This window comes from Protopterus annectens, chromosome 4.part1 (genome assembly GCF_019279795.1).
Source record: "Protopterus annectens isolate FY-2018-M chromosome 4.part1, PAN1.0, whole genome shotgun sequence".
Lineage (NCBI taxonomy): Eukaryota > Metazoa > Chordata > Ceratodontiformes > Protopteridae > Protopterus > Protopterus annectens.
Genome location: NC_056734.1, coordinates 791,283,018 through 791,297,049, shown reverse-complemented (window position 1 = coordinate 791,297,049; position 14,032 = coordinate 791,283,018).

Here is a 14,032-nt window from a genome sequence, read left to right as displayed (position 1 = left end):
ACACCTTCTGACTGATGTCATACACAACACACAATCAGACCACAACATACACACTCTAGACAGGATCTCAATAACATTCAGTTCATCTACATCCAGTTAATGTTTATTTATTTATTTATTTATTTTGGTTTGATTACTGGGGGAGTCCACTGGGCCAGAAAGTGCCCATTTTCAGTGGAGGCCCGGGGAGAAAAGCTCCATAAGCAATATGATACAATAAAGGTTACATAATTAGAGATTACTGATCCTACAGACATTGCCAACATACTGGCTGACAGGTTCAGTGCAAACTTCTCCCCCCCTTCTCCCCCAAAAGGAGAGATATCTATACCAAATGATTGTAGCCCCCCAAACATCTCTAACGCCCAGGTGAGAACTGCTCTCTCCAAGGCAAAAAACACAGCATCCATGGGACCTGATGGTGTCCCCGGCTGTGTGCTCCACAAACTCAATGAGGAATTAAACCTGCAGTTAGGACAGCTGTTTAATCTTAGTCTCACCTCCAGATACGTACCCAGGGAGTGGCGCACAGCGACTGTGGTCCCACTTCACAAAGGCGGTGCCTCCACCGACCCTGGAAATTACCATCCCATTAGCTTGACAAGCCTTATCTGCAAAGCCATGGAGAGGATCATAATGGATCTCATAAATAAAGACATAGGAAATTTGCAGACTTTGGATCCAACCCAGTTTGGCTTTGTCAAAGGCAGATCATGCCTTTTAAACTTGGTTGACTTTTTTGAAACAGTCACCAAGGCCATTGATGAGGGAAAGGCAGTCCATACAGCCTACCTCGACCTGGCGAAGGCCTTCGATACAATACCCCACTCGGGTATCATTGAAAAACTCATCAGCTTAAATGTAAACCCATACATCACAAGATGGGTTGCAGACTGGCTGAGTGACAGAACCCACAGGGTTAGAGTTGCTGGCGCCATGTCAGACTCAGATAGCCTAGTATGAACCTATGAACCTATGAACCTATAATGTTGAAGGTAAAGTTACAATTATAAAATTCATACAGTAAGAAAAGCAAATGCATAAACATATACTTCTAAAACACAGTTGAAGATAGTAGAGAGCACAATTTACAGGAGATTTCATTCAGGGCAGCAGCCCGGGGAGAAAAGCTCCATAAGCAATATGATACAATAAAGGTTACATAATGTTGAAGGTAAAATTACAATTATAAAATTCATACAGTAAGAAAAGCAAATGCATAAAAATATACTTTTAAAACACAGTTAAAGATAGTAGAGAACACAATTTACAGGAGTTTTCATTCAGGGAAGCAGGATTCAACTGTCTATACTACAAGGCTCTGAGATTACATGTTATTTACAATATTTACATACTTGGAGTCAAGAGAGACATTTCTCAAACAGAGAGTGTAGCTTAGGTTTATTTTAGGAGAATAGAAAAATATTTGTTTGAGGGAGTTGGTTTGGCTTAGGACTTTGAATGCATTTTTGTCAAAAGAGAAAGCCCTGGAGGGGTGGAAATAAGTATTTTAGATTTATTGGAGTTGAGAGAGAGATGGTTTTGGTGCATCCAGTTCTCTGTAGTAGAGAAAGCTATTTGGGTTTTAGTTAGAAGTTCAGGAAGGTTAGAGGTGGTGCAGACTAAGGTGGAGTAGTCAGCGTATTGGATAACTGTTGTGTCAGGAATGACCTAGTGATGGTTATTTATAAAAATGTTGAAAAGCAAGGGACCAAGGATGGACCCTTGTGGAACCCAGGTGGGAGTTGGTAAGAAGGAGGAGGTAGAGTTCTTCCATCTGACAGCTTGAGATCTGTCAGATAGGTAACTGGAGAACCAGGAAAGGGTATCTTGGGAGAGATGAAGGTTAGACAGATGAAAGAGAAGGTGTTTGTGGGAGATGGTATCGAAAGCTTTAAAGACATCTAGGAGTACTGTGGATACTCTTAGTCCAGAATCTCAGGCCCGATTTACAGTTTTTAAGAAGGATAGTAAGGCAGTAATGGTGCTGTGGCCGGGGCGGAAACCGTGTTGGGTGGGTGTTAGGAGATGATTCTGAGTTAAGTAAGGCATAAGTTGGTGGTGGACACATTTTTTCTAGAATGTTTGATATTGGTGAAAGTAGGGCAATGGGGCAGAAATTGGAGATATTGGTGCTTTTGCCTCCTTTGTGAAGAGGTAGAATGTAGGCTGAATGCCAAAGTTTGGGTTCATAAGACTCTTTTAAGGATCTGTTAATTAGAATGGAGATTGGGAGAGCAATACCTTCAGCAGCACATTTGAGGAAGGAGGAAGGAGGAAGGTAAATTGTCAGGGGCATTGGAGCATGGCTTGAGTTTGGATAGGAGCCTTTTTATAAAAGTGGTTGAAACAGGTTTGAGCTGGAAATTGAGTGGACAGTTATTAGGAGTGTTAGGTGTTGAGGAAGGGGAATTGGATGGATTATTTTTTAGGAAAGATTTGGTTAGCAAAGCTATGGATTCTGTAAAGAAAGTGTTGAATTGAGAGCTTAGTTCCATGCCAGTTATACTAGGGTCAGGGCAGGGATTATTACTGGACCCTGGATGGAGTAGGGAATTAACTGTTTTCCAGAATTGTTTTGGGTTCTTGTTAATGTCGGACTGAAATTTATTGTAGTAGTTTTTTTTGTCTAAGGTGATAAGTTTTTTTGCTTGGTTGCATAGTTGGGTGTATTGGAGCAAGGTAGAAGACATTTTATTTTTCTGGTAAAGCTTCCAGGATTTATCCCTAAGATGCATGTTAAGTTTTGTTTCTTTGGACAGCCAAGGAGCAGAATTAGCTTTGACTCGTTTGTTTCTAGGAGGGGCTTGGGAGTTGAGAGTATTTAGGAAGACAGAGTTAAAGTGTTCTACAGCATTGTCAAGGGGAAGAGTATTTAGTATTTGCCAGTTTATATGTTTAAAAGTGTTTGAGAAAATAGTGGGGTTGAAGTTGGTAAGATTACGAGTGTGGATGTAGTGGTGTTGATGTAGGATGCAGGTGGCTGAGTGGTAAATGAATGCTGGGAGATGGTCGCTAAAGGAGTCAAGGCTGGTGCCAGAGAGAATTATTTTGTTGGGGTGAGAGACTAGGATCCAGTCAAGGATGGATCCTGGGGGGTGGTTTTTGTTAGGACGAGTGGTGGAGTGGATTACTTGGGAGAAGTTGTAAAGGTTAATGAATAGAGAGGGGGAAGGCGAGTTGATTTTATTCCAATCAATATTAACATTGCCTAGGATGTAGGTTTCATATTTTATTTCAGTTGAGGCCCAGTGAAGAATATCTTCAAGGGTAGAAATGTTATTGCCTGGGGAGATATATAGGGAGATAATGCAGATATTTTTATGTTTATTTAATCATAGTAGACTAGCGGTTAGTTCAGAATTTTTGAATTGTGGAATTGGGGTTTGTAGGGGGATTAAGGAAAGATGGTTAGAGTAGATTAGCGCAGAGTCTCCACCTTTATTATTTAATCGGTCAGTTCTGTGAATTTGGAAACCAGGAGGTAAGATTTCAGAGTTGGCAATGTGGGATTTTAGCCAGGTTTCAGAGATAGCTAAGATGTCAGGTGGGTTGTGGTAAATCCAAGCTTGTAATTGGTGTATTTTGTTATTAAGGCTTTGGGCATTGATAGTGAAGAACTTTAGGGTGTTAGGAGAGGAAGCAAAAGTAGAAGAGGGAGGGGGAGAAGGGTTGTGTGAAGTGGGAGAGGTAGGGGGAGGGGGGGAGTTGTTAGTGGTGTGGCAGGGGCCAGGGTTGGAATGGATATCTCCAGATAAGGCTAGGTCATTGCAGAGGATAAATTTTAGCTTTTTGGGTTTATGTAGTGGAGGCTGCTTTGGGCTAGTTGTAGTATATGAGTGAATTATTTAGTTGTTGTGGAGAAGAGTTTGGGATGGAATAGGTACAGTAGGTTAGGTTGAATTAGCGAGGAAGATATGTTATGAAAATGGGTGGACTGCAATGGTTGCAGGTGAGAGCTAGGGATAGTTTGTGTGGAAGGAAGGTAAGGGGGAGTTTTGAAATGGTAAGAAGTAGCACAATAGAGAGGAATTAGGAGTATGAGAAGGGAGCATGGGACACAAATAGAGTAAAGGGTTTGGGAGGTCATGCTTAGAAAGGGAGTATTGAATGGAATAAAAGTAGTGGAAGTGGACAGGGAAAATTGGGAGGGAGAGTTGAGGAAGTAGATGGGGTTAAAATTGTTTGTAGGGGAGAGAAAGAGACTAAGTTAAGGAGGGGAAAAGTATAGTGGTGTGGGAGGAGTAAGAGGGGGAGGGGTAATAAGGAGAAGGCTAGGATTAGATAATTAGTGAGAGAGGGAGGGGAAATATGAGGAATATATGAGGAGGTGCTGGGGGCGGGGGGAATTGGGGGCAGGGTAGGGGAGTGGAGTGAGCCCACAGGGCGAACGGAGCGGGAAGAGCCAAAGGAAGGAGAATGATAGGGAAAACAATCAGGAGAGTGAGAGAGCAGAAGGTAAGTTTGCAAAGATGTGTAGTGGGTTAAAAGACTGACAGAGAAATATAGTTGTTGGTAGACATATAGAAGAGATGACAGTAGAAGAAGGTAATAGGCTTTGAGAGGGAATAGAGATGGACGTTTGCTAAGTGGAAGAAAAAAAAAATGAGGATAGGTAATCCAAGGAGAAATAGAGAGGGAGAGAGCAGTAGAAGAGATGTATAGGAGCTACGTAGGTAAGATAAGGGGGAGAGAGGGAAAATTAGTAGAGACAGCAAGAAGGTAGAGGAGCGTCACCTAGTGGGCAGTCAGATTGAAGCAACAAAGTCTCAAATCCAGTTGGGGGGGAGCTATTGAAGTCAGAATAGGGGTAGAAATATACTAGGGAGAGTAGGGTTATTTAAGAGACGAGAAAAGGGGAAAGCTTTGGCTGCTGGCTATCCTGACAGGGGAAGCGCACCACGACCTACTTGAGTTTATGTCCTACCTTAAATTGTTACAAAAGGTTAAGAATAACACATACATTCATTGAAAGTTCCTTGCTGGGAGGAAAATGGGAGTTTAGATTTGATCAGAAATTCCTTGGTTGTGGGTTCTTAGTGTGGGCTTGGCTTCCGGTAGGGAAGAGCAGTTTAGAGCCGGATGGGCAGGAGCACAAGTTTCACTGAAAGTTCCTTGCTGGGAGAAAAATGGGAGTTTAGATTTGATCAGAAATTCCTTGGTTGTAGGTTCTTAGTGTGGGCTTGGCTTCAAGTAGGGAAGAGCAGGTTAGAGCCGGATGGGCAGGAGCAGAAGAGTAGGATACTGCAAAACGCTGGAGCCAGGGATGCACAGCAGCCAGGGGGAGGTCAGTAGAATAAAAAAAAATGGTTGCTAGTACTATACACCTGTGAGAGACATGACAAATCAGAGTATGTGAGGGACCTTCACCTAAAACAGTTCACCCATTTACACAATAGTAATTTACCCTTGTATAGCAGACTAGCTACACCTATACAAAACTACGTGCTAATATGTTACAGCTCCTGCAAGCATGCTGCTGTGATTACCAATGTGTGAACCCCACTACAAGTGAACATGGACATATTGCAATATGGCTAAGCTTAGCAGTCATGTCCATGGCAAACTGGCAGCCCTTAACATGACTAGGGTATAGGTGAGCCATAACAAGACAGTTCCACACTCAAAGGCTACAGGTTGGTGGTCCCCAGCCCCACCAGAAATACCTATGGATGTGTGAGGGCGAGGTATTGTCAGCATACAGACATGTGACATTGGTACAGGATACTAGGTGCATTTATCAACATGTACAGTACAAGCTGTGATACTTCCCAGATTGCTGACATTCACAATATGTGTGTACATTACAAAACCCCACCCACAAATGCAGATTGACCTGACATATGTGTACAGGTATGCAGAGGCTGCCACAATGAATGCTACAGTATTCATGTGATGACCACAGGAGACTTACCTGGACCATCCTTGGCTGTGGAATCTGTGCCACCCACCTACATGCCATATGTACTGATGGCTTCCTGTGAGCTGGTGGCTGAAGCCAGGTTTGCCAGGAACTCCTCTGTGGCTGATAGTGGTGGTTGTGTAGCAGGCCCTCCCCCTGTGCCAGCATGGTCCCTGGCCACAGCTGCAGTCCATTTGCTGCACATGATGTATGATATCTGTAGCACGGTGTTGGACCTGTTCATAGCTCCTGTCCCGTTGGCCCACATCATTCACTATTGATTACAGGTCTGCCCACAGTGCAGTGCATTATTGCTGGTTATGGTGAGTCCTTGACAACAGCACCCTTTGATGGAGTTTCAAGACCTAAATAATTGCAGTGGTCTGGTCTCAGTTTCTGATAAGGGTGGATTGCAACATCTAAACATCCTACCTGAAAGACATGAAAAGAGGAACACATTACAGGACTGCATACATTGCTCACTATTATGTACGCACCTTGCACATCCACTTTTGCCAGCACTATCCACTGCTAACCCTGACATCATACCCCGCCATCTATCAGCAAAGTATGTCTGTGGCTATGGTCAACATAGTGGCAATACAGCATGTATTGCCCCCCTGATCCTGATGTTCCCTGCTACTTGCTGCATGTACTATGAGGTGTACAAATGCATTTACCTGTTGCACCTAATACTGCTTGTTTGTAGCTTGTCTACATGGTATGCTGTGGTGTCAGCCTTCTACTGTTGTAGTAAGTCCCCTGGCTGTAGATCCACCCCTCAGGTCTCCCTGGCCTTCCTACCTCAGATTCTGGACTATATAACTGGAAAATTTCCTACAGTTTCCCCTGCCAGTGTGTTTTTTCTGGGTGTCCTGGTACAGTGCAGCACCATTCTCATGTACACGGATGGACATCCATCTACAAACACCACCAATGAACACACTGTGTGAAAGATGCAATGAGAGTAGAAACCTACAGTCCATGCTCTCTCCCTGTTAAGGCTGCATATCTGTCCCCATGCAGGTTGTCAACACAATCAGTACACCTCACACACCAGGCACACCTACACAACACACACACACATATGTAGTGGACCTCAACATACACATCCACAAACAACAGAGACCTCCAAGGCAAAGGCACATGTGAATGGCACAGCTGTGCACAACACATACCACACATAGCCACACACCATTGACCCACAGCCGCGCAGGCATCAGCACATGTCAAACATGTTACACATAGGAGACTCCATTGTGAGACACAGTGATGTGCCTCTCACCCGAATGTATATGTGGAATGTCAAAGTTACTTGTGTGTCAGGTCACAGACTCTGCCATATCACATACGCACTGCTGTCTCTCACCAACAGGTACTGTCATGAGTCTGTCACAGTCTATGTTGGCATGGCTGACCTGAGATGTTCATTCCTGGACTATATGCAGTGAGACATAGGTGAGCACACTGATTATGTAACCCAGGCAGGTATGTCCATAGCCTTATGCAGCATTCTGCTGTCACCCACACTGATGCCACAATACATTCATAAAATGATTGACCTTAATATGTGGCCTTTTATCCTGTGAAATTCCAGGGGATTCCAGCACTTGTGAGCCTGGGATGATATGATCAACAGACCATGATGCTCTGCAAAAGATGGCCTCCATATTTCTCAACAGGCCTTCAGGCATCTGGCAATGGTTCTCGTCGCACCCATAGTACCTTCATTAGCAAAAATGGTGAGGGTAGCAATACAACATACAATTTTCAGAGCAGCACACATTGAAGGTCATGCTGCAAAACCCTAGGAGTCTATACATCACTCTGCCCTCAATGCAAGGATTCTTAACACTGAGAAATGCTGACATTTGCATAGTCACACACATACATGATTCACCGTTGTAGAGAGCACCCCAGCCTTACCTGGTCAACCATCCTATAAGACAGTCATACCTCAAATTGTGGGTAGAAATGGAACGGGACATGTGATTTCAGTATATATGACACACATACACACCTCCATGCTGTACAGGCAGTAAGATGCACAGGGGAAACTGCAGAGGCAGTTCACCATTGGCAACACAACTATTCAAATCATACCTAGCTACTGGCCACCACATTTGACCAGGAAGACAATCCTGTCTATATGAACCTCATCAACTGTATTCTGATTTGGGTCTATACTTTGATCCTGGGTAACCTGAACGACCCAAACACACATTGGAAGATGTACCCATGCCAGCACACAAATTGCCAGAGAGCCATTAACAATGGATTTACAAACACCTTGGTGCAGCTAGGGGCTACCCACACATGAGGTGAAGGTGTGTTGCAGTTGATATTACACAACACAGGTTACTGCTACAGCATCCCTACAGTGTCATCCTCTGTGGCAAAGCAACCATCATGCGGTCACCTTTGCAATCACCATCTCCCACAATACCCATATAGCTAGGGTCACACATACAAACACCTCCAATGTGGAATAAAGCCTCCTGGGGTGGTATACACAGCTTCATAGCCCCAAACCCCTCTGTAGGGACTGGCACCAATATCCACACATACACACATGTGCTAAATGTGCATTTGTATAGATATGTGTAGTCAGGTATACCCGACAAGACTACATCATCCTCTGCAAGGATAAGTAGACCTGTCTGGTGGACATATGCAATACATAAGTGTCTATAACAGGGATGACATACCACTGTCCAAGACAAAGTAGTGGCAGGAGCCCATTTACAAGCAATGTCTCATTACTGTGTACAAGCGAATGGGATTACTCTTAGAAACCTGCACAGCAAACTCAGAGCCCACATTGTTGACATCCACTGCAGGCAATCATCTCCTGTGCTGCACAGATGTCTGCATCATCACAGGAAGTACATGCATCTGCTCACTTGTGGTAGTCAAGTACACCAGCTATACCATTGCTGTAGGTATAGCATACATGATGCCTGACAGAGTCAGTGTGTGTGTCCCCATCAGTACATCAGGATGTCCACAGTACCTGACTCCTTCTACATGTAGGGAACAGGTTACCACTGCCATGTGAAAGTCTTGGTATACATCCACCATGGGAGCCTATCACATGACAGGATGCATCCTACCTGACTCCAAGCATAACCTTGCAACAACATAAGCCACTGCACTCAAAGGAGGCCTGACTACCGTGTTTGTCCCAGCCATGTGAAGAACAACCACTGTCACCCCTTTACACTAAGGTGGTGAATCCACCAAGCTGTTCTGCAAGGCCATAGCACAGTTTATAGTGAACCTCATTAACAAGGACATTGGTGACCTCCACACACACTCCATCATTCACAGTTAGGCTCTGTCAATGAAGGAATCATGTCTGTTACACTCGGTTGACTTCTTTGACACAGTCACCAAAGAAATGGACAGGGGGGTGACAGTGCTCACTGCCTACCTTGACCTGGACAAAGTCTTTGACAGTATACCCTACCTGGCCATGATAGATATACACTCCCAAGTATGCATCACACCATATATTACCATAGGGGTAGCACTCTGGTACTCTGACATGACTGAAATAATCCACATAGGGGAATCCACCCCAAGCAGCTGACCCATAACTAGCGGCATAACCTGTTGTTCTGTGTTTGGGCCTCTGTTATGTGTGATGTGCACATCTGTTCTGCAGGGCACAGCCATTGGCTTATGGCCGACCATGTCTACAGTCAACTGCATGCTGGACATTGCAGGGCTCAGTTATTTCTAGGTTGTATTGCCAAGCAAGTAGTTGTCGTGCAACAGACTGGACTGTGGGACTGAACTGTGGGTGTCCAGATGTCAGACATGCTAGGAATGTAACAGAGCTACTGAGTCATTATTATGGAGGTGTAGTTGCAAGACATATGTGCATGCATACATACAGTGTGTAGTACAGGGTTGGCATGAACATGTGTGTGTGGATGGCTATGACGTGTGACACTGACCTATCTGTTATGCTTTTGTAACCTTAACCTGCACTGACTTCCCAGTATGTCAGCACACAGAATAGGTTTGATGACAACCATGCCATAAGTAGGTGACACAACTGTGAACATTCTGTAAAACTCTGTGCAGTTGTCAGATGCACCTGACATTGTAGGCCACCTGTCAGTCCATCAACATGTGTTTGGCTGTGTACTGGTTCATTGTTTGCATCACAGGCCAGGTATGTTGTCATTTATCACATTATATGTAGAAGTAGTGTCACTGGTAATCAGGATATCTTTGTAAAAACATCAGTAATTCCCCAGAGTTGAGGTGGCCTACTGGTGTATTGCACTGAACTGTAGCTCAGAGGGTCCTGGGGCCAGTACTTGGGATGAGTGCCTTTTTTCTCCAATGTTACATCACTGTACTGTATGGTATATTTACAAAAGCAGCAACAATTCTCTAGAGTTGAGTTGGCCTAGTGGTGTGTTGCTCTGATTGAAGTTCAGCAGGATCTGGGTTTGCAACTTGGCAGGGCTGGTTATTTTGTTGCTGGGCAGAACAGTGGCTGAATCAGATAAAGTGATTAAAATAGTTTTAAGCAGTTTTAAGTGCATTTCCGTGACTCATCGTGATGCTAAGTGGCACTTATAACTGCTTAAACCCATGCTATTTTCAGAAAAAGAAAAGAAAAAAGGGATGATAGCAAAATAGTGAAATGGGGGCAAGCAGGGAAAAACAATATGAAAGACAGCTGGGGGTGTGGGTGCAGGATGGGTGTAGAAATCCCTCATAAAATCATCAAAGGCCAGTTTCGAAAGAAAAATTGCCCTAGACACTAAAGATAATCACAAAGCCTTCTTTAGTTATGTCAGGAACATGGGCGGAAACTCCCAGATATGCTCTGAATTGTTGCATAACGGTACAAAATATACTGAACCTACAGACATAGCCAACATCCTGGCAGACAGATTCAGCGCAAACTTCTCCCCCCTTTCCCCCCAAAGGAGCAATTGCCTATCCCAACTGAATGTAACCTCCCTGACATCACAGATGCACAGGTGAAAGCTGCCCTCTCCAAAGCAAAAAACACAGCATCTATGGGACAGGACGGTGTCCCAGGCTGTGTCTTACACGAGCTCCAAGAAGAACTGAAGCCTCACATTAAGTCACTGTTCAAACTTAGACTTACTACAGGATATGTACCCAAAGAATGGTGTACAGCTACAGTGGTCCCACTCCACAAAGGTGGTGCCACAATGGACCCCAGAAACTATTGCCCCATAAGCCTGACTAGTCTGGTCTGTAAAGCTATGGAGCGTATTATCATGGAACTCATAAACAAAGACATTGGGAGCTTCCAGACACTGGACCCTACCCAATTCGGCATTGTTAAGGGCAGATCTTGCCTCTTAAACCTAGTTGATTTCTTTGAAACAGTTACCAAAGCCATAGATGAGGGCAAGGTAGTCCACACAGCCTATCTGGACCTTGCAAAAGCCTTCAACACAATACCCCACTTGGGCATCATAAATAAGCTTACCAGCTTAAATATCAACCCCTATATCACAAGATGGATTGCAAACTGGCTCAGAGATAGAACCCACATGGTCAGAATCGCAGGTGCCATGTCCGAATCCAAACCAGTTACAAGTGGCATCCCACAGGGCTCAGTTCTGGAGCCTCTCTTGTTCAGTATATACTTCTCTGAGGTTCTTGCTAACACGGGGGGATTATGGCTGACAAAGTTCGCAGATGACTGCAAACTGGAGGCCATAATCGAATCTCCAGCTGACACAAGCATCCTCCAAAAGGGTCTCACAGAGATGGATGCTTGGTGCCAGAGCCACAGCCTCAGGTTAAATGCTAAAAAGTGCATAGTCATCCCCTTTGGGAAAAACAAGGTGCCCACAAATTACCCCATAGGTGGTAATCCATTAAGTACGGAAGAAGTAATTAGAGATTTGGGGACCAATGTAGATAGTAATCTCTCCTTTGATAATCACGTTGCCAAAGTGGTTAGAAAGACCTTCTATATAGCCCACCTTATCACGAAAGGGTTCACATCTAGATCAAGAGAGGTCATTGTGCCCCTCTACTCGTCACTCATTAGGCCCATAATTGAATACAATGCCCCTTTTGGGATGTACCTTACCCAACACCTGCAGCAACTGGAGAGACCCCAAAAGTACCTCGCCAAGAGGATCATGGGCTACAAACAGATGTCCTATGCAGCTCAACTAAAGAAACTCCAGCTCTACTCAGTTGCTTACTGCCTACTCAGAGGTGATCTATGCCTGACGTACAAAGCCATATCATACCCAGAATTAATGGACATGCTCCACCTCAAAAAATCCAAGTCCCTTAGAGCTACATGCTCCAGGGACCTAAACCTCAGCACAAAAATAAATAGGACATGCTGGAGGGACAGATTCATTTCCCAGAGGCTCCCCTCACTCTGGAATAAAATCGCAATTCATGTTAGACATAGCCCCTCGCTGACCCTCTTCAAGCGAAATCTGGACGCGTGGATGGGAAATCGCAAATTCACCCCCGGGGATCTCTTCTGTGTCCCTACTAGACAGAAGCACAGTAAACTAATCTTAAAAGGGTACCTTCTGTGACCTACTTTACAGAGGCACAGTAGGCCAATCTAATAGGGAGGCAGAAGCCAAATACACTCAGGCTAGGCTTATAAATGCCCTAGGGCAGATAGCCTAGTATCTACCTATGAACCTATGAACCTATGAAATGACCACAGATCTGAATTTCTTGGGAAGCAACTACTGTGCATGATGTGGGCAATTTTGGAATTTGGATCCTCACACCCCACAGGAAAGGGTGTGGCTGACATAACTTTATTGATTAATATTTTTTGGGGGGACAGATGCCCATTTTTTTTCTTTTTAAGGTGAGAGTGGGATGTTGGAGAAGGGTTGTAGGTATGTTTGTGGGGGTAAGTTGGTAGGAGTGGTTGTTTTTGCAGACAGACAAGACAGACAAGACAGTGGGCAGGGCCATTGTATGACATATTAGGGGGGGTAAACACCTTGGATGGGGAGGGTGGATGGGAATTGGAGGACCAAGTGCCCCCAGATGGCAACAGTGGGACTGAGATTCCCACCCATAGGCAGTCAACACTGCCCCTTCATATTCCCAAAGGTGGCTATGCTGGGGGTTGGGTGTTGGGTCCAGCCTGTCCCTTGAGGTGTGCCAGTCTGCCCTCAATATGGCACAGTCTATCATCCAAGTCATGTTGGATGAGCCTCTGCACCATACCTGAAACCTGATTCCAGGTGACAGTTTCCTCACAGCGCCAGCACCGGGGGGGGGATAGGCCCCATCCCCTGAGGCGATTCCACCTAAGGGCGGTTCAGGACCAGCAGAAGATGCAGCTCCAGGTTGAGTCCCAGATGTGCTGGGACCCAGTGCCACAACCAGATGAGCTGGGATAGGTGGATCAGCCGGAACCGGCCTACTCAGTCGTGCTATGGTGCTGAGGTTTGTCAAGGTACATTGGTTAGTCATGAACAACACATTTCAACATTAGTTATAACAGCATGCATGGGTTTTCCAATTAAACCAGAGCAATAGAATTGCATAGCATATGGAACACAGGCATAAATGGAATATTAATCATTATTTACCAGCATGCCTATAACAGTTACTGCAAAATGCCAACAACCTTGGAATTTCAACAAGGTATGTTAGTATGCAACCATTTAAATATATAACCAATAATACAACACAAGGCCCAACATTAGGTTTTGAGAGCAACATATGTGGAAATGAAACCATACCCGTAGTATAAGAATAATAATTTGTGATGCAGATAAGGGGGGCATTCTATTAACAACTGTATAGGTATATTATTTACAACAGTACTGCTGAATACACTACAAGTTTTCCCTTACTTTACGTTGACATGTTTCCTACAGCTTCTGTAGCACACACATACCTTTAAAGCTGTCAACATGGCATGGCATGGACCAAGCTGTAAGAACTATAGATACATAACTACAGGGACTTGTACATGTCAGGGTAACATATATGACTAACAAGGTGTACCCTGCACTGATGTTGTGTGAGTGTGCTGCTGGCATACTTCAACTGGATTTATGTCTGTGTCCAAGATTATTGGGAACAGTGATCACTAGCCGTGACAGTGTGATACTTGAGAGATAT